We start from the raw sequence: 21535 nt of genomic DNA, 5'->3' as shown, positions 1-21535 counted from the left end.
TCATACTTACGATTATTCTCCCTATAAATGTCATCCCCTTTAAGGTACATCAATTGCTCCTCTAAGTATTGGAGTCTTTTCTCAGCTATAGTCAGTCCCATGGGAGGATTTTCGTCCCTGGATTCATCCGCGTAGTCACCTACTACTTCACTTTCATGAGGAGGCAATCTCCCCTCTACGTCGTAGATCTGACCTTCGATGGTCTCAAGGCGATCATGCACTTGGTCTTGGGTAACTTGGATTTGGGCTAGCGCGGCTAGGATTCGATCATTACCATCTTGAAGTTGGTGGAGGTTTGTTTCGCTGGTTCCAGACATCTTGAAAACTGGATAAGAGATCGATGACGAATCAAAACACGATCGATCATTCTAACACACTTGCTAAAAGAAGAAATGTTTTGACTCGTGAAGTGGGTGTATGCCACTTGTGTTGAGTGAGCTTTGAAGAAAGGACAAAATTTTGAAAATGTGTATCCTAGTCAACTATAGTGTAGTTGTAGGAGTGGACTCAAAGTGAGGTTTTAAAATGGGCTTGTGGCCTGAATTTTGACTCGACAAACGGACAGAGTTTTGACTGGGTTTTGCGCTAATCAATGGCCTATTTCGAAATTTTTTATTTAAAAAAGGGTTTTGATTTTTGCCAAATCGTCATGGTTTCGTTTAGAAATGGTGATCACGTAAGGTACAAACATTCATACAAGCATTATAACGGGATGCTGAGTGCATTTAAAAGGGTTTTGGTTTAAAGGGTGGGTTGCCATACCGAACCATCAAACCCGAAGTCTGTGGAGAGGCTCGTACCAAACAAGAGTAAGGCCGATTCCTAGTCCATTTCCTCAAGTAGTGAAGGCCCTTGATACAGACAAGAGTAAGCATCATGGTATGGACGACGTCAATCGCTATCCATCCTTAGGCCCAAATAAGAATTAGGACCGTTTAGACGGGACGATTGGTCGAATGGGTTGGGTTGGGCCTAGGATGGCCGAATGAAACGGTCTAGGAAGACCGAGTTATGAAAACCGACAATTGTCTTGTACAAATTATTCCCTAACCTTGTTCAAGTTTCACCCTTGGCTACACGTAAGTGTAATGTCCCCAGCGAAGTCGCCAAACTGTGGACAACGGGGGGCCCACGGGGGCGCTTGGGAGGAAGAGAACAAGCGTTTGCATTTTGTTGGAGTCGCCACCAATTTTTATGGGAAATTGGAACCGTTCGAATACCTCGTGTCATGTCAAGACACAAAGTAGAGACATGAACACCAAGCAATCGTTACCCTTAGCATTCTATGTCTAGAATGACACTCGTGGATGCCAATGAACACGGATGTTCACAGAGATCTGGAGTAAGGGGTGAGGGTACGTATTAGGAAGCTCTTTTGATCGAACACCTAATCCCGCCCGCCTCGATAGCGGCCTCTACTAATGATTAGGGACATCATCTATACTCGATATATCGTCGATTATATGCATGCAATGCAACATCCAAGTTTTAATCCTAACATGGGAAGAATTAGACTAAGTCGGTGAACACGTAATTTAGCATACAATTAATGTCGAAATAGGATTTAATGCTCGATTACATGTGAAGACATACAAATGATACAAGAAATATGAAAAATACAATTACAATAATGAAAATTACAATAAAGAAAATTACAATAATTACATTGGGTTTAGCGATTTATGTCGAAAATACCTTTAAAACGGATAATTTGAGAAAACAAATAAAAGAATGAACGAACAGATCAGCAGGTGATAATACGGATAATAGTTAATTATACGTATGCTAATTAAACTAGGTCAAGCAACAACGGAGTTCAGAGATAGAACTCAACCTGGAACAGGCGCAGCAGGACTGCGCCCTTTGGAAGAGGCGCAGCAGTTGCTGCGTCTGTTTCAAGGGTGAGTTCTTGCTGTGAAGCCGGAACTGCAAATCGTTAATGTAAATTGGTGATTTTAATGGATTGATTACGATATTTACTCGGATGGAAGTGATTATCAGGTTATTTACATGTGATAAATGGTCATAAAAGCAATAAAACATGGATGAGACGGAATATATCTAATTATTTACATGAATGAACGATTGATTAGTGACATGGGTGAATGAAATAAACTAAACATGACGAATTAATGACGAATCAATGACGAATATGTGAATAAACAGATGAAAATATATCAAAGGTCGAATTCCAGAAACTCAATATGAACAAACCGAATTTCTACAACCCGGATTGAATTTAATGACGAAAACCCGCAAATATGAGATTATAACGGATTTAAGTCGGATTTAAATGACAAATTATGCCCTAACGAATGATAAACAATATACATGTGAAATTATTATGCTATGATATCAAATAATTAAAGAACAAACGAAAACAAATAAGAAGCTTGACGAATTACAGAGGACGAAGGAAGAAGAAAGGAAGCAGGAACTGCGGCAGCCTCACGGAGAGGCGCAGCAGGAATTGCGCTCCTTCGAAGAGGCGCAGCAGTTGCTGCATCCTTTCTCGACGGTTTGTATACTGGAAATCCGTAAAAAAGAGGTTTTAAAGCATGGTTTTAGAAATCGGTTTTAATTGGTATTTTCGACATAAACCTTACAATAGTGGTACAAAAATAAAGAACAATAATAAAAGAGAGATATACACCCTCAGACTTACATGCTTGACGAAACGAGAAGGACTAAGTTATCGATTAGCGATGCTCGACTCGAACTATGATGCAAATATGAAAGTGCCCTCGTAAGAGGAAAACGATTAGATTAATTAAGTTGATTGATGTGGAGTTGGTCAAATTGGTCGGTCATGCAAACGAGGCTGGTACTCAGAAGGATCCGAGCTTACGTGGTCGAATGTTCAAGCACGTAGACGCCAAAAAGTAAGAAGAAAGGTCTAGAATGCAAAGGGAGAAGAGAAGGGCGGACACTCGCGTCTGAAATATGAGGAGCGAAGGCTCCTATTTATACTAATCACGTGAAGGAATTAGGGTTTCAGAGAGTCTTTGGAAGTGAATCTCGGAAAGATATGAAAAAGATACGAAAATTACGCAGAAAAGGACCTGGGAAGAGGCGCAGCAGCCACTGCGTCTCTTGGAAGAGGCGCAGCACCTACTACGTCTGTTCCCAAGTGGTTTCCTCCTGCGGAAGAAAAATTTCCGTGTTTAAATTATGGAATAAAGGAATAATTCGGTTTTCCTTAATATTTTGTGTGAATATTACGGGAAATTATTTACCAAAGAATAAAGACTGTGAAATATTTATAAAATATGGAATAGAAATATCTGGAACATTCCAGAACATTCTGACTCGGGATTTAACGGTTATCAGAAAATGAAGACGGTTTGATGCCCGGACTCCAAATGTACTCTAATTACTGTCAAAACGACCGTATCGGCACGTAGATGACAACTAAGAGGTAGACATTAATGTTTGAGAAATCACTTGACGATAAGCTTACGAACTGTCACAAATCGTTCCGCGTACCAAACATGCGGCCCAATCATCACCGGGTGGTTTGCGAGAGGTGCATAAATGAGGTATCTACAGCCGTCACCAACAATGCCGCTGAATATGAAGCATGTCTCATCGGTCTGCAAGCAGCCATCACACTTGGTATCAAGAGACTGAGAGTCCACGGCGATTCCTCTCTCATCATCAATCAGGTGGACGGATCATGGAAAATCCGATCCGATAGCTTAGCTCCCTACCGAGCAAAGATCAATCAAGAGGCTGAGTTCTTCGACCAAGTCGACTACTTTCACTTGCCACGAGAGGAAAATCAATTTGCTGATGTCCTGGCAAAACTTGTCGCGCCCGTCAACATACCTGACGACATGACATCGATGCCCCTATGTGTCGAGACAAGGAGCGAGCCAGCTCACATTTGTGCCATCAACAACGACGAGGAAAGCCATGATGAACCTTGGTACCAAGCCATCCTCCATTACAAAACCAAAAACGAATTCCCTCCCAACTCTGATCAAAGAGGACAAAGAGCCATCCGTTTACTCGCATCACAATTCGTGATAAACCAAAATCAACTATACAAAAGAACACCCCAAGGAATTCTCCTCCTTTGCATTGACCACTACAAAGCCAAAAAAGTCATGGGAGAGGTTAACGACGGAGAATGTGCCCCTCACATGAGCGCAATGATGCTTACCCGGAAAATCATGCGGCTAGGTTACTATTGGACCACCAGGGAAGCCGATTGCCGTAACTACGTCAAACATTGCCACAATTGCCAGATCTTCGCCAACATACTACACATACCACCATCCCTTTTATACACCATGACGTCACCCTGGCCTTTCTCAACCTGGGGTATCGACATCATCGGGAAAGTCAACCCGGTAGGCACCAAGGGGCACTGCTTCGTCCTCGTCGCCATCAACTACTTCACTAAATGGGTGGAAGCGCAGTCGTATGCAGTCTTGACCGCCAAAAAATTGGCCAAGTTCATTCTAAACAACATCATCTGCCGATATGGGGTACCCTATGAAATCATTAGCGATCAAGGCTCACACTTCCGGGCGGAAACTCAAGCTTTGCTGGACAAGTACAAAATCAAACGACATCGATCATCCCCCTACCGTCCCCAAACCAACGGAGTGGTGGAGGCAGCTAACAAGACTCTTGTCACCATTATCAAGAAAATGCAAGACAACTACCGCGATTGGCCGAGTAAACTCCCGTTCGCGCTCTGGGGATACCGAACCTCCATTCGAACACCGACGGGCGCCACACCCTTCTACCTAGCATACGGTGTGGAGGCGGTTCAACCGGTAGAGTTAGAGATCCCTTCTCTACGCATCCTACTGGAGAGTTAAGTCCCCGAGGCGGAATGGACCCGTCGAAGGTACGAGCAACTCACTCTTCTTGACGAACGGCGACTCAACGCCTTGCACAACGTCCAGCTATACCAACGATGTATACAACGGGCATTCAACAAGAAGGTTAAACCCAGGAACATTAAACAAGGCGATTTGGTCCTCAAGTCAGTTCGAGCACCGCTACCCGTCGATCCGAGGGGAAAATTCAAGCCTAACTGGGCCGGGCCATACCTGGTCAAGAAAATACGTTCGGGGGGCGCAGTGAGACTGAGTGACCTAGATGGGGAGGATTTTACAAACCCGACCAACCTGGACCAACTCAAGAAATACTACCCTTGAACCATAATAACCAACAACCTAGCCTAGTTTACAACTAGCAACCACCTTCGACCATTTTCAAGTCAAGTTCCTCAACGTGTTCTGATTTGAAATTGCATGTTTTTATCGAGTCTAAGCCGCGACACCTTGCCCGTTTCAAAGGTCCTTTGATCTGTCAAAGGCAACATCCATTTGCACTAGAACAAAAACCCCCTGAACTACGAGCATGGTTTGATTTCACCTCTTTAGGTGGATACGTAGGCAGTCCCTCTTATACCTGAGGGATACAACCACAAAATCCAATCAAAATTCACAAAACATTTCGAACTACGATCATGGTTTGATTTCACCTTTTCAGGTGAATACGTAGGCAGTCCTTTCTTACACAAGGAGGATACAACCATCCCCACAATCAAAATACAACCATCCACAATAAAAATAAAACACACCCACATATAAAAAAACCTCCCAAAAAAAAGAGAAAGGGAACAACATTCCCTTTCCCCACAAAATACAAAAAATAAGCCTTTCTCCCTTCCTACAAAATACCACTTTCCCAAGTGCAAATGTTTAGGACATTCAAACCGAATTGCCTTTACAAAATGGATTTAAGAAACAGGCGTTCACAATTTTCGACACGGGCAAACCTCTTACTTAATTAATAATGGGAGGGATTACAATTTCAACAACAAATAAAGCTTGACGAGTCTACAACTTCTCAAAGCTAAGGTGTCAACTAAAACACCTCACATAATAAAAATAGCACAAAACACACAATAACTAGCTAGTACAACATAATAAAAACTCACAACAATAATACAACATAATAATAAAACAGGTAATGGAGGTCTTCACTCTTCCATTCTAGCTTTGCCTTTTCCCTCGGGGAACATCTTCCCCTTGTTCTTCTTGGCCCGCCTAGCATGGACTTCCTCCTCGGAAAGGATCCTCAATGGATCTAAGACGGCAACAGCCTCCGGTGTAGCACAAGACCCCATGTTCGATCCAAAAAGAGCCAATGCACGGCCCACCATATTCTTGGGGCTGGAGCTCCTCCTCTTCGGTGGCCTCATCACATCGAGGCTAGCTCCATCAACATACTCCTCAAAGAAGGCACGGTTGGCCTTGCCAACCTCTCGGTACTTCAAATCAACAACCTCGTCCTTATGAAATTTGGATCTCTCTTCCAAGGACGGAGCTCGCGACCACTTGACATAAGCGGGAGTCACCCGTGTCATGACAACGGGGTTTGGCACCTCCCAAAGCGGCCGAGTGGCCCACCATCTTTCGAAGAACTCCACAAGCTCGGAGTTCCAGAAAACATTCTCTTGGACAAGAGAATCTTGAGCGGGCACCTTTTGTTGACGCCCCATTTGCCTCATGAGCCTTTCGGGATAAATGAAGGAAACAACCTTCAAACCCACCACCATCAAAGAACAAGGACTAGCACCCGAAGCAGGCAACCCCGTAAAGGACCTCAAGAGCCACCACAGCACCACCCAACGTATGTGAGGACCACCCTCCTCTGCCAATCTTGCGGCCCAATAAGCCTCGGTAGAAGCAAAACTATCCGGGTACAACTTCTTCCTCATGGTAAGGTGACGGAAGGAGTAAGAAGAAGGATTAACCGGAGGCTCTACATACCTTAGCCTCTCCAAAAGCCACACTTGAAGGATCCTTGGGGACCCAAAAGAGGGAGCTTCTCCACAAGAGCCTTCCTTGTCCAAAGCTTGGATGATCTCCCCAAGCACCAACCATGATGGATCTCTACCATGCTCCATTTGCTCAATCACGTGAATAAGGGTCATGCTACCATAGCATTTTGGCCCCTCCTTCTTCAAAACATCAGCAAAGAGGTACACATGGACAAGGCAAAATGCAAGAGCCCTTCTCCTAGCCACCTCTGAGACATTGACATCTAATCGGTTCGAAAAGATGTTGATAAGAGCCAACATATTCACACCATGTGGAGCAAGAAGGAAGTTGATTTGGTTTGTTGACAAGCCCAACATGGAACGGAATTTCTCCTTGTAGCACAACCGAGTCGGAGGAAGCACCGGAACACAACCCGGCCACCCACCAATGGCTCCAACTTCTTCGGGAAGAAGACAAATTTCGCCTTTCGGGAAAACGAAAACATGGTGTTTCGAATCCCAAAACCGAGAACATGCTTCAAGAAATGAATGTTGAACCTTGACTTGACGGAGCACCAACAATTGACCAACTCCCATGCAAACGAGTTGATATTTTTCGGGAGGCGACAAATCCCGGCACCATTGTCGCAACGCATTCTCAAAAGCATCCATGAAATATTTTTGTGGAAGAAGAAGAAGAAGTTTTGTAGAGATGTTTTTGTGTTTCGTATGATGAAACAATGAAGCGCAAACGTCCCTATTTATACAAAAATGATCAGCGCGTTTTTCAGAAAATGAAGAAAGCTGGCTTGCATCGCCAGGAGGCTCGCGCCTCTTTAGGCCTTCCCCAGGATTCCCGCTGTTGACTTGTCACTTTCAAGTTGTGTTTTCTCCGGACACCTCAGGAGCTCGCGCCTCTTCGGGATGATCCAGGACATTTTTGTGTTTCCTTACACTCACATTTCCTTGTTTTCGCGTTTTACGAAATCCGACACGGTTTCCATGACGCAGCTTTAAACATACGGATTTTTCTTTCTTTTATAAAGGGGGGAAGGGCTAGTCGCCCCGATCCGCGATGGATCGTTTCCATGTCAGTCGAAATTCCGAAAAATTTTCGCTTTTTTGCAATTTTCCATCAAAATAAAAATCGAAAATTGACAACACGACGTCAGTTTTCCTCAAAATTCAAGCACTCACAAATTCGAGTCTTGATCTCTCAAAAATCAAATATACTCGCAAAAATGTTTTCTAAAATTCATCCGTGACGGTTTGAGTTTGAACTTTTCGTGTCACAAATCAATTTCAATAATTTTCGACGCAATTTAATTCAAGACACGGGTTAATTGCTCGATTTTCAAATCAATTCCTTTCGAAATCCAAACGTGACGACTTGTCGCAAATTTCCAAAATTCATTTCAAATTTCAAAAATCAATTTTTAACTTCGAGTCATCTTGGTTAAATCTTGCTGTTTTTCAATCAAGTGCTTTTACGTGCCTGCGTTTATGAATACATGCTACATATTGCCTGCTTTTCTACACTAACGATGCGGGAACTAGTGCAAAGCAAAAGGAGAATCGACAGCCGACAACGCTCCTCCGAAACACAACACAAAAAGCCAAAAAAATCACAAAATAAACCACAATCCAAAAACACATATATACAAACCGCCTCACGCGAAATATGAATATATACAAATAAAAGTCCAAGACACGGACCAACAACTACAACTACTCAGCACCTCCCGTCGGACCAGACCCGGTCTCACGAGGTGTCGCAGGCAACGCAGACACCACCATCTGCTCAGGCTCCCTCTCCGGAGAACTCTCCAACGTCTCATGCTCCATCTCGACGTGAAGCTCCTCTGCTGCAGCCAACTGAGCCCTGAGAGAGGCAATCTCTGCGTCTCGGCTCCATAGCTCGTCCTCACGACGCCTCAAATCCTGGTCTCGACGGATGATCCCCAACTCCTGGGCCTCGATCGTCGACCTGGCTGTGCCCAACTCAGCACGGACCCGAGCAAGCTCCGCCGGATCCGCAGTACCCTACAAAACACAATACAGGTCATCAAGATCTAAAAACGTGAAATGCAACACAAAATACACAAAAATAACACACAAAAAGTACCTAAGAAAGCCAAGCCTCCCTCGCGGCCAGGTCACCAGCAAGCGCCCTCCAGCGGTTAGCCATCCGCCACAAGTCCAGGTGACTAACAGTCGTCACCTACAAATCAAAAATGTCCTTCAATACAATGTAAGGCAAAGTGTAATTGAGGAAAGTGTTCAAGTCAAGAACTCACCCTCAGAACGATCAACCTCCACTCCATGCCAGCCTCGGTCATCTCGGCAACCGCAGGCTCCGGTAAGCGCAGCTGAAGCTCCTCGCCACCTGGCCCTTGAAAGGTGGTCTCCGTCGGGAAAGCTGGGGGCTGAGTCCTCATCAGCAGGTCGACTCCCTACCATTTGAATCCGTATCAAAGATGACAAACCCTCTTATCAAAAGGGGTAATGAAAGCAAAAGAACAGAGGAAAAGATACCTCAATCGGGTACCAGGTAAGCCTCGACAACCGGAAAGTGTCGTAGTCGACGTCCCGTAACAGCAGCTCCTCACCTCCCTGACCGTGAAGGTGCTCCTCAACCTCATCAGGGGTCGACTCCTGGAACAACACCCTAGGCGGGTCGGCCGGTACGACGAAAGTTTCGGTGAAGCACTGACGAATTAAACGCTCGCCCAGGTACCAAACCGGCTCGATCGCCGTCTCCAAGTACAAATGCAGGGAGCTGCGAGGCCGCAAACGCTCCCTGACAGCGGCTGGCACACCCGTGTAGTGCTCCCAAGGTCGCCCAACAAAATGCATTCAAGACAAAGCTACTCAGCTGACTGGGGGCTTCCTAAGCTACCTAGTCATCCTATCTCTATTTATTTCTACAAAGAAGAGGGAGAAGAGAACAAGAACTTACGTCAGCAATCTGAAGCTTGTTCACCCGATGCTTGCAGTACTCGTAAGTCAACTTAATCGACTTCTTTCGAGCCATCGTCCAGCCCCTCACAGCACGGTAAGTCGAGGGAACACCGCCTGTAGTCGCTGGACGCAGAGGGGTGAAGTAAGCGTACAACAAAGCTTGTAATCAAACACAACAAACACAAATCAGCCAATTTCTCAAAAATTGCCAAAATCAAAATCAAAACCAAATTCAAAAAAAAAAAGAAAACTACAAAAAATGCTCGTACCTCAAAGAGGAGGCCGGGACCAACCAAAGCAGGGGCACTACCCTCTCTCATTGACTCCGGACGCATCGCCAGCGTGCAAATGCAAGTGAAACTCGCCGAGCCGGCGTAACCAAATCGAACCGACCCAAGGTGTCGAGGTCAGTAAGGAGAGGAAGCACTTTGGTCGACAAGCGCTCACCCTTGTCACCAAAGTACGTGGCACCCAAGAAGTACTACAACCACAACCAATTATTATGCTAATGAACAATGAACAATTGAAAACAAAGCGAAAACAATAGGACGAACAAAAGACGAAGGAAGAAGGAAGAAGAAAGGAAGCAGGAACTGCGGCAGCCTCACGAAGAGGCGCAGCAAGTGCTGCGTCCCTTCGAAGAGGCGCAACAGTTGCTGCGTCCTTTCTCGACGGTTGTCTTCTGATAATCCGTAAAAAGGGTTTTAAAACAAGGTTTTACAAATCGGTTTTAAGAATATTTTCGACATAAATCTTATATTAATGATTACGATAAATAAAGAACAATAATAAAATAGGGATGGACACCCTCAGACTTACATGTTTGACGAAACGAGATGAACTAAGTTAACGTTTAGTGATGTTCGACTCAAATGTACGACGAAAGTGCCCTCTAAGAGGAAATTAAACAAGATTTATTAAAGTTGATTGATGTGTAGTTGGTCAAATTGGTCGGTCATGCAAAACGAGGCTGGTACTCAGAAAGATCCGAGCTTACGTGGACGAATGTTCAAGCACGTAGACGCCAAAAAGTAAGATCGTGGTCTAGAATGCAAAGGGAGAAGAGAAGAGCGGACACTCGCGTGAAAATATGTGAGACCGAAGGTCTCTATTTATACTAATTACACGACGGAAGCTAGGGTTTTCGGAGAAACTTTGGAAGTGAATCTCGAAAAGATATGAAAAATACGCAGAAAAAGACTGAGGAAGAGGCGCAGCAGGCACTGCGTCTCTTGGAAGAGGCGCAGCACCTGCTGCGTCTTTTCCTCAATGGTTTCCTCCTGCGGAAGAAATATTTCCGTGTTTCTATTATGGAATAGCGGATTAATCTTGTTTCCTTAATATTTTGTATGATTATCTCGGGATATATTTTACCAAAGATTAAAAGATTGGAAAATATGGAATAGAAATATCCGGAACATTCCAGAACATTCTGACTCGGCATTTTAAACGGTTATTAGAAAATGAAGATGGTTTTTGGTCCGGATTCCAAATGTACTCTAATTAATGTCAAAACGACCGTATTGGCGCGCAGATGACGACTATGAGGTAGACACAAGTGTTTGAGCGATCACTTGATGATAAGCTTACGAACTGTCACAAATCGTTCCGTGTACCAAACATGCGGCCCAATCATCACCGGGTGGTTTGCGGGAGGTGTAGAAATGAGGTATCTACAATTAACTTTAGCTGTTGTACTTACGAAGAGTCAATGCTTTTTTTGGAGGGTTATCCAATAAATTTTGCTTAAAACGGAAGGAATTTTGCCTTTTAATTGGTCTTAAATCCTTAACGAGCGACATTGAGTCGGCAAGCCCAATGTCCAACTCGATGATATAGTCTAGAATAATGGACTAGGGTGATGGATTAGCCTTAGTCATTGTACTTACGAAGAGTCAATGCTTTTATTGGAGGGTTATCCAATAAATTTCTCTTAAAACGGAAGGAATTTTGCCTTTAAATTGATTATAAATCGTTGACGAGCGACATTAAGTCGGCAAGGCCAATGTCCAACTCGATGATATAGTCTAGAATAATGGACTAGGGTGATGGATTAAATTTAGCCGTTTTACTTAAGAAGAGTCAATGCTTTTTTTGGAGGGTTATCCAATAAATTTTGCTTAATACAGAAGGAATTTTGCCTTTTAATTGGTCAAAAATCCTTACCGAGCGACATTGAGTCGGCGAGCACAATGTCCAACTCGATGATATAGTCTAGAATAATGGTCCAGGGTGATGGATTAGCTTTAGCCGTTGTACTTACGAAGAGTCAATACTTTTTATGGAGGGTTATCCAATAAATTTTGCTTAAAACAGAAATAATTTTGCCTTTTAATTGGTCATAAAAATCCTTAACGAGCGGTATTGAGTCGGCAAGCCCAATGTCCAACTCGATGATATAGTCTAGAATAATGGTCTAGGATGATGGATTAGCTATATTCGTTGTACTTACGAAGAGTCAATGGTTTTTTTGGAGGGTTAACCAATGAAATTTTGCTTAAAACGGATGGAATTATGCCTTTTAATTGGTCATAAATCCTTAACAAGCGACATTGAGTCGGCAAGGCCAATGTCCAACATGATGAAATAGGCTAGAATAATGGACTAGGGTAATGGATTAGCTTTAGCCGTTGTACTTACAAAGAGTAAATACTTTTTTTCGATGGTTATCCAATTAATTTTGCTTAAAACGGAATCAATTTTGCCATTTAATTGGTCATAAATCTTTAACGAGCGACATTGAGTCGAAAAGCCCAATGTAAAATTCGATGAAATAGTCTAGAATAATGGACTAGGGTGATGGATTAGCTTTAGCCGTTGTACTTACGAAAAGTCAGTGCTTTTTTTGGAGGGTTATCCAATAAATTTTGCTTAAAACGGAAGGAATTTTGCCTTTTAATTGGTCAAAAATCCTTAACGAGCAACATTGAGTCGGCAAGCCCAATGTCCAACTCGATGATATAGTCTAGAATAATGGTCCAAGGTGATGGATTAGCTTTAGCCGTTGTACTTACGAAGAGTCAATGATTTTTTTTGGAGGGTTATCCAATAAATTTTGCTTAATACGGAAGGAATTTTGCATTTTAATTGGTCATAAATCCTAACCGAGCGACATTGAGTCGGCAAGCCCAATGTCCAACTCGATGATATAGTCTAGAATAATGATCCAGGGTGATGGATTAACTTTAGCCGTTGTACTTACGAAGAGTCAATGCTTTTTATGGAGGGTTATCCAATAAATTTTGCTTAAAACAGAAGGAATTTTGCCTTTTAATTGGTCATAAAAATCCTTAACGAGCGGTATTGAGTCGGCAAGCCCAATGTCCAACTCGATGATATAGTCTAGAATAATGGTCTAGGATGATGGATTAGCTATATCGTTGTATTTACGAAGAGTCAATGGTTTTTTTGGAGGGTTAACCAATGAAATTTTGCTTAAAACGGATGGAATTATGCCTTTTAATTGGTCATAAATCCTTAACAAGCGAAATTGATTTAGGAAGGCCAATGTCAAACTTGATGAAATAGTCTAGAATAATGGACTAGGGTGATGGATTAGCTTTAGCCGTTGTACTTACGAAGAGTAAATACTTTTTTTGGATGGTTATCCAATTAATTTTGTTTAAAACAGAAGGAGTTTTGCCATTTAATTGGTCATAAATCCTTAACGAGCGACATTGAGTCGGAAAGCCCAATGTCCAACTCGATAAAATAGTCTAGAATAATGGACTAGGGTGATGGATTAGCTTTAGCCGTTGTAGTTACGAAAAGTCAATGCTTTTTTTGGAGGGTTATCCAATAAATTTTGCTTAAAACGGATGGAATTTTGCCTCTTAATTGGTCAAAAATCCTTAACGAGCAACATTGAGTCGAGAAGCCCAATGTCCAACTCGATGATATAGTCTAGAATAATGATCCAAGGTGATGAATTAGCTTTAGCCGTTGTACTTACGAAGAGTCAATGCTTTTTTTGAAGGGTTATCCAATAAATTTTGCTTAAAACGGAAGGAATTTTGCCTTTTAATTGGTCATATATCCTTAACGAGCGACATTGAGCCGGCAAGTCCAATGTCCAACTCAATGATATAGTCTAGAATAATGGTCTAGGGTGATGGATTAGCTTTAGCCGTTGTAGTTACGAAAATTCAATGCTTTTTTTGGAGGGTTATCCAATAAATTTTGCTTAAAACGGAAGGAATTTTGCCTTTTAATTGGTCAAAAATCCTTAACGAGCAACATTGAGTCGGCAAGCCCAATGCCAAACTCGATGATATAGTCTAGAATAATGGTCTAGGGTGATGGGTTAGTTTTAGTAGTTGTACTTACGAAGAGTCAATGCTTTTTTTGGAGGGTTATCCAATAAATTTTGCTTAAAACGGAAGGAATTTTGCCTTTTAATTGGTCATAAATCCTTAACGAGCGACATTGAGTCAGAAGCCCAATGTCCAACTCGATGATATAGTCTAGAAAAATGGTCTAAGGTGATGGATTAGCTTTAGCCGTTGTACTTACGAAAAGTCAATGATTTTTTTAGAGGGTTATCCAATAAATTTTGCTTAATACGGAAGGAATTTTGCATTTTAATTGGTCATAAATCCTTAACGAGCGACATTGAGTCAGAAGCCCAATGTCCAACTCGATGATATAGTCTAGAAAAATGGTCTAAGGTGATGGATTAGCTTTAGCCGTTGTACTTACGAAGAGTCAATGCTTTTTTTGGAGGGTTATCCAATAAATTTTGCTTAAAACGGAAGGAATTTTGCCTTTTAATTGGTCATAAATCCTTAACGAGCGACATTGAGTCAGAAGCCCAATGTCCAACTCGATGATATAGTCTAGAAAAATGGTCTAAGGTGATGGATTAGCTTTAGCCGTTGTACTTACGAAAAGTCAATGATTTTTTTGGAGGGTTATCCAATAAATTTTGCTTAATACGGAAGGAATTTTGCATTTTAATTGGTCATAAATCCTTACCGAGCGACATTGAGTCGGTAAGCCCAATGTCCAACTCGATGATATAGTCTAGAATAATGGTCCAGGGTGATGGATTAACTTTAGCCGTTGTACTTACGAAGAGTCCATGCTTTTTATGGAGGGTTATCCAATAAATTTTGCTTAAAACAGAAGGAATTTTGACTTTTAATTGGTCATAAAAATCCTTAACGAGCGACATTGAGCCGGCAAGCCCAATGTCCAACTCAATGATATAGTCTAGAATAATGGTCTAGGGTGATGGATTTGCTTTTGGCGTTGTATTTACGAAGAGTCAATGCTTTTTTTGGAGGGTTATCGAATAAAATTTTGCTTAAAACGGAAGGAATTTTGCCTTTTAATTGGTCATAAATCCTTAACGAGCGACATTGATTCGGCAAGCCCAATGTCCAACTCGATGATATAGTCTAGAAAAATGGTCTAAGGTGATGGATTAGCTTTAGCCGTTGTACTTACGAAGAGTCAATGCTTTTTTTGGAGGGTTATCGAAGGAAATTTTAATTTGCTTAAAACGGAAGGAATTTTCTCTTTTAATTGGTCATAAATCCTTACCGCGCGACATTGAGTCAGCAAGCCCAATGTCCAACTCGATGATATAGTCTATAAAAATGGTCTAAGGTTATGGATTAGCTTTAGCCGTTGTACTTACGAAGAGTCAATAATTTTTTTGGAGGGTTATCTAATAAATTTTGCTTAATACGGAAGGACTTTTGCCTTTTAATTGGTCATAAATCCTTACCGAGCGACATTGAGTCGGCAAGCCCAATGTCCAACTCGATGATATAGTCTAGAATAATGGTCCAGGGTGATGGATTAGCTTTAGCCGTTGTACTTACGAAGAGTCAATGCTTTTTTTTGGAGGGTTATCCAATAAATTTAACTTAAAACGGAAGGAATTTTGCCTTTTAATTGGCATAAATCCTTAACGAGCGACATTGTGTAGACAAGAGCAATGTCCAACTCGATGATATAGTCTAGAATAATGGTCCAGGGTGATGGATTAGCTTTAGCCGTTGTACTTCGAAAAGTCAATGCTTTGTTTGGAGGGTTATCCAATAAATTTTGCTTAAAACGGAATGAATTTTTCTTTTTAATTGGTCATAAGTCCTTAATGAGCGACATTGAGTCGGCAAGGCCAATGTCCAAATCGATGATATAGTCTAGAATAATGGACTAGGGTGATGGATTAGCTTTAGCTGTTGTACTTACGAAGAGTAAATGCTTTTTTGGAGGGTTATCCAATAAATTTTGCTTCAAACGGATAGAATTTTGCCTATAAATTGGTTATAAATTCTTAACGGGCGATATTGAATCGGCAAGGCCAATGTCCAACTCGATAATATAGTCTAGAATAAAGATCTAGGCTGATGGATTAGCTTTCGCCGTTGTACTTACAAAGAGTCAATGCTTTTTTTGGAGGGTTATCCAATAAATTTTGTTTAAAACGGAAGGAATTTTGCCTTTTAATTGGTCATAAATCCTTACCGAGCTACAGTGAGTCGGCAAGCCCAATGTCCAACTCGATGATATAGTCTAGAATAATGGTCCAGGGTGATGGATTAGCTTTAGCCGTTGTACTTACGAAGAGTCAATGCTTTTTTTGGAGGGTTATCTAATAAATTTTGCTTAAAACGGGTAGAATATTGCCTTTAAATTGGTCATAAATCCATAACGAGCTACATTGATTCGGCAAGGCCAATGTCTAACTCGATAATATAGTCTAGAATAATGATCTAGGTGGATGGATTAGCTTTAGATGTTGTATTTACGAAGAGTCAATGCTTTTTTTGGAGGGTTATTCAATGAAATTTTGCTTAAAACGGATGAAATTTTGCCTTTAAATTAGCCATAAATCCTTAACGAACGACATTGAGTTGCAAGGCCAATGTCCAACTCGATGATATAGTCTAGAATAATGGTCTAGGCTGATGGATTAGCTTTAGACGTTGTACTTACGAAGAGTCAATGCTTTTTTTGGAGGGTTCTCTAATGAAATTTTGCTTAAAACGGAAGTAATTTTGCCTTTTAATTGATTTTAAATCCTTAACGAGCGACATTGAGTCGGCAAGGCCAATGTCCAAATCGATGATATAGTCTATAATAATGGTCTAGAGTGATGGATTAGCTTTAGCCGTTGTACTTACGAAGAGTCAATGATTTTTTTGGAGGGTTATCCAATAAATTTTGTTTAAAACGGAGGGAATTTTGCCTCTTAATTGGTCATAAATCCTTACCGAGCTACAGTGAGTCGGCAAGCCCAATGTCCAACTCGATGATATAGTCTAGAATAATGGTCCAGGGTGATGGATTAGCTTTAGCCGTTGTACTTACGAAGAGTCAATGCTTTTTTTTGGAGGGTTATCCAATAAATTTAACTTAAAACGGAAGGAATTTTGCCTTTTAATTGGCATAAATCCTTAACGAGCGACATTGAGTAGACAAGCGCAATGTCCAACTCGATGATATAGTCAAGAATAATGGTCCAGGGTGATGGATTAGCTTTAGCCGTTGTACTTCGGAAAGTCAATGCTTTGTTTGGAGGGTTATCCAATAAATTTTGCTTAAAACGGAATGAATTTTTCTTTTTAATTGGTCATAAATCCTTAATGAGCGACATTGAGTCGGCAAGGCCAATGTCCAAATCGATGATATAGTCTAGAATAATGGACTAGGGTGATGGATTAGCTTTAGCCGTTGTATTTACGAAGAGTAAATGCTTTTTTGGAGGGTTATCCAATAAATTTTGCTTAAAACGGATAGAACTTTGCTTATAAATTGGTTATAAATTTTTAACGGGCGATATTGAATCGGCAAGGCCAATGTCCAACTCGATAATATAGTCTAGAATAAAGATCTAGGCTGATGGATTAGCTTTCGCCGTTGTACTTATAAAGAGTCAATGCTTTTTTTGGAGGGTTATCCAATAAATTTTGTTTAAAACGGAAGGAATTTTGCCTTTTAATTGGTCATAAATCCTTACCGAGCTACATAGAGACGGCAAGCCCAATGTGCAACTCGATGATATAGTATATAATAATAGTCTAGGGTGATGGATTAGCTTTAACCGTTGTACTTATGAAGAGTCAATGCTTTTTTTGGAGGGTTATCTAATAAATTTTGCTTAAAACGGGTAGAATATTGCCTTTAAATTGGTCATAAATCCATAACGAGCAACATTGATTCGGCAAGGCCAATGTCTAACTCGATAATATAGTCTAGAATAATGATCTAGGCGGATGGATTAGCTTTAGACGTTGTATTTACGAAGAGTCAATGCTTTTTTTGGAGGGTTATTCAATGAAATTTTGCTTAAAACGGATGGAATTTTGCCTTTAAATTAGCCATAAATCCTAACGAACGACATTGAGTTGCAAGGCCAATGTCCAACTCGATGATATAGTCTAGAATAATGGTCTAGGCTGATGGATTAGCTTTAGACGTTGTACTTACGAAGAGTCAATGCTTTTTTTGGAGGGTTCTCGAATGAAATTTTGCTTAAAACGGAAGTAATTTTGCCTTTTAATTGATTTTAAATCCTTAACGAGCGACATTGAGTCGGCAAGGCCAATGTCCAAATCGATGATATAGTCTATAATAATGGTCTAGAGTGATGGATTAGCTTTAGCCGTTGTCTTTACGAAGAGTCAATGCTTTTTTTGGAGAGTTATCTAATAAATTTTGCATAAAACGGAAGGAATTTGGCCTTTAAATTTGTCATAAATCTTTAACGAGCGACATTGAGTCGACAAGCCCAATGTCCAACTCGATGATATATTTTAGAATAATGGTCTAAGGTGATGGATTAGCTTTAGCCGTTGTACTTACGAAGAGTCAATAATTTTTTTTGGAGGGTTATCCAATAAATTTTGCTTAAAACGGAGATAATTTTTCCTTTAAATTGGTCATAAATCCTCAACGAGCGACATTGAGTCGGCAAGGCCAATGTCCAACTCGATAATATAGTCTAGAATAATGATCTAGGCGGATGGATTATCTTTAGACGTTCTACTTATGAAGAGTCAGTGGTTATTTTGGAGGGTTATCCAATGAAATTTTGCTTAAAACGGATGGAATTTTGCCTTTAAATTGGCCATAAATCCTCAACGAACGAATTGAGTCGCAAGGCCAATGTCCAACTCGATGATATAGTCTTGAATAATGGTCCAGGCTGATGAATTAGCTATAGAAGTTGTACTTGCGAAGAGTCAATGCTTTTTTTCGAGGGTTATCCAATGAAATTTTGCTTAAAACGGATGGAATTTTGCCTTTTAATTGATCATAAATCCTTAACGAGCGACATTGAGTCGGCAAGCTCAATGTCCAACTCGATCATATAGTCTAGAATAATGGTCTAGGCTGATGGATTAGCTTTAGCCGTTATACTTACGAAGAGTCAATGCTTTTTTTGGAGGGTTATCCAATGAAATTTTGCTTAAAACGGATGGAAATTTGCCTTTATATTGGTCATAAATCCTTAACCAGCGACATTGAGTCGGCAAGGCCAATGTCCAACTCGATGATATAGCCTAAAATAATGGTCTAGGGTGATGGATTGGCTTTAGCCGTTGTACTTATGAAGAGTCAATGCTTTTTTGGAGGGTTATCCAATGAAATTTTGCTTAAAACAGATGGAATTTTGCTTTTACATTTGTCATAAATCCTTAACGAGCGACATTGAGTCGGCAAGGCCAATGTCCAACTCGGAGATATAGTCTATAATAATGGTCTAAAGTGATGGATTAGCTTTAGCCGATGTACTTACGAAGAGTCAATGCTTTTTTTGGAGGGTTATCCAATAAATTTTGCATAAAACGGAAGGAATTTGGCCTTTAAATTTGTCATAAATCTTTAACGAGCGACATTGACTCGACAAGCCCAATGTCCAACTCGATAAATATATTCTAGAATAATGGTCTAAGGTGATGGATTAGCTTTAGCCGTTGTACTTACGAAGAGTCAATAATTTTTTTTGGAGGGTTATCCAATAAATTTTGCTTAAAACGGAGATAATTTTTCCTTTAAATTGGTCATAAATCCTCAACGAGCGACATTGAGTCGGCAAGGCCAATGTCCAACTCGATAATATAGTCTAGAATAATGATCTAGGCGGATGGATTATCTTTAGACGTTTTACTTATGAAGAGTCAGTGGTTATTTTGGAGGGTTATCCAATGAAATTTTGCTTAAAACGGATGGAATTTTGCTTTTAAATTGGCCATAAATCCTCAACGAACGAATTGAGTTGCAAGGACAATGTCCAACTCGATGATATAGTCTTGAATAATGGTCCAGGCTGATGAATTAGCTTTAGACGTTGTACATGCGAAGAGTCAATGCTTTTTTTGGAGGGTTATCCAATGAAATTTTGCTTAAAACGGATGGAAATTTGCCTTTATATTGGTCATAAATCCTTAACTGACACATTGAGTCGGCAAGGCCAATGTCCAACTCGATGATATAGCCTAAAATAATGGTCTAGGGTGATGGATTGGCTTTAGCCGTTGTACTTATGAAGAGTCAATGCTTTTTTGGAGGGTTATCCAATGAAATTTTGCTTAAAACAGATGGAATTTTGCTTTTACATTTGTCATAAATCCTTAACGAGCGACATTGAGTCGGCAAGGCCAATGTCCAACTCGGAGATATAGTCTATAATAATGGTCTAAAGTGATGGATTAGCTTTAGCCGATGTACTTACGAAGAGTCAATGCTTTTTTTGGAGGGTTATCCAATAAATTTTGCATAAAACGGAAGGAATTTGGCCTTTAAATTTGTCATAAATCTTTAACGAGCGACATTGACTCGACAAGCCCAATGTCCAACTCGATAAATATATTCTAGAATAATGGTCTAAGGTGATGGATTAGCTTTAGCCGTTGTACTTACGAAGAGTCAATAATTTTTTTTGGAGGGTTATCCAATAAATTTTGCTTAAAACGGAGATAATTTTTCCTTTAAATTGGTCATAAATCCTCAACGAGCGACATTGAGTCGGCAAGGCCAATGTCCAACTCGATAATATAGTCTAGAATAATGATCTAGGCGGATGGATTATCTTTAGACGTTTTACTTATGAAGAGTCAGTGGTTATTTTGGAGGGTTATCCAATGAAATTTTGCTTAAAACGGATGGAATTTTGCTTTTAAATTGGCCATAAATCCTCAACGAACGAATTGAGTTGCAAGGACAATGTCCAACTCGATGATATAGTCTTGAATAATGGTCCAGGCTGATGAATTAGCTTTAGACGTTGTACATGCGAAGAGTCAATGCTTTTTTTGGAGGGTTATCCAATGAAATTTTGCTTAAAACGGATAGAAATTTGCCTTTATATTGGTCATAAATCCTTAACCAGCGACATTGAATCGGCAAGGCCAATGTCCAACTCGATGATATAGCCTAAAATAATGGTCTAGGGTGATGGATTAGCTTTAGCCGTTGTACTTATGAAGAGTCAATGCTTTTTTGGAGGGTTATCTAATGAAATTTTGCTTAAAACGGATGGAATTTTGCTTTTATATTTTCATAAATCCTTAACGAGCGACATTGAGTCGGCAAGGCCAATGTCCAACTCGGTGATATAGTCTATAATAATGGTCTAAAGTGATGGATTAGCTTTAGCCGATGTACTTACGAAGAGTCAATGCTTTTTTTGGAGGGTTATCCAATAAATTTTGCTTAAAACGGAAGGAATTTGGCCTTTAAATTTGTCATAAATCTTTAACGAGCGACATTGAGTCGGCAAACCCAATGTCCAACTCAGTGATATAGTCTATAATAATGGTCTAGAGTGTT

The sequence above is a fragment of the Silene latifolia genome, chromosome 9 (genome assembly GCF_048544455.1).
Source record: "Silene latifolia isolate original U9 population chromosome 9, ASM4854445v1, whole genome shotgun sequence".
Taxonomy (NCBI): domain Eukaryota; kingdom Viridiplantae; phylum Streptophyta; class Magnoliopsida; order Caryophyllales; family Caryophyllaceae; genus Silene; species Silene latifolia.
Note: the sequence above shows the minus strand (reverse complement) of the source record.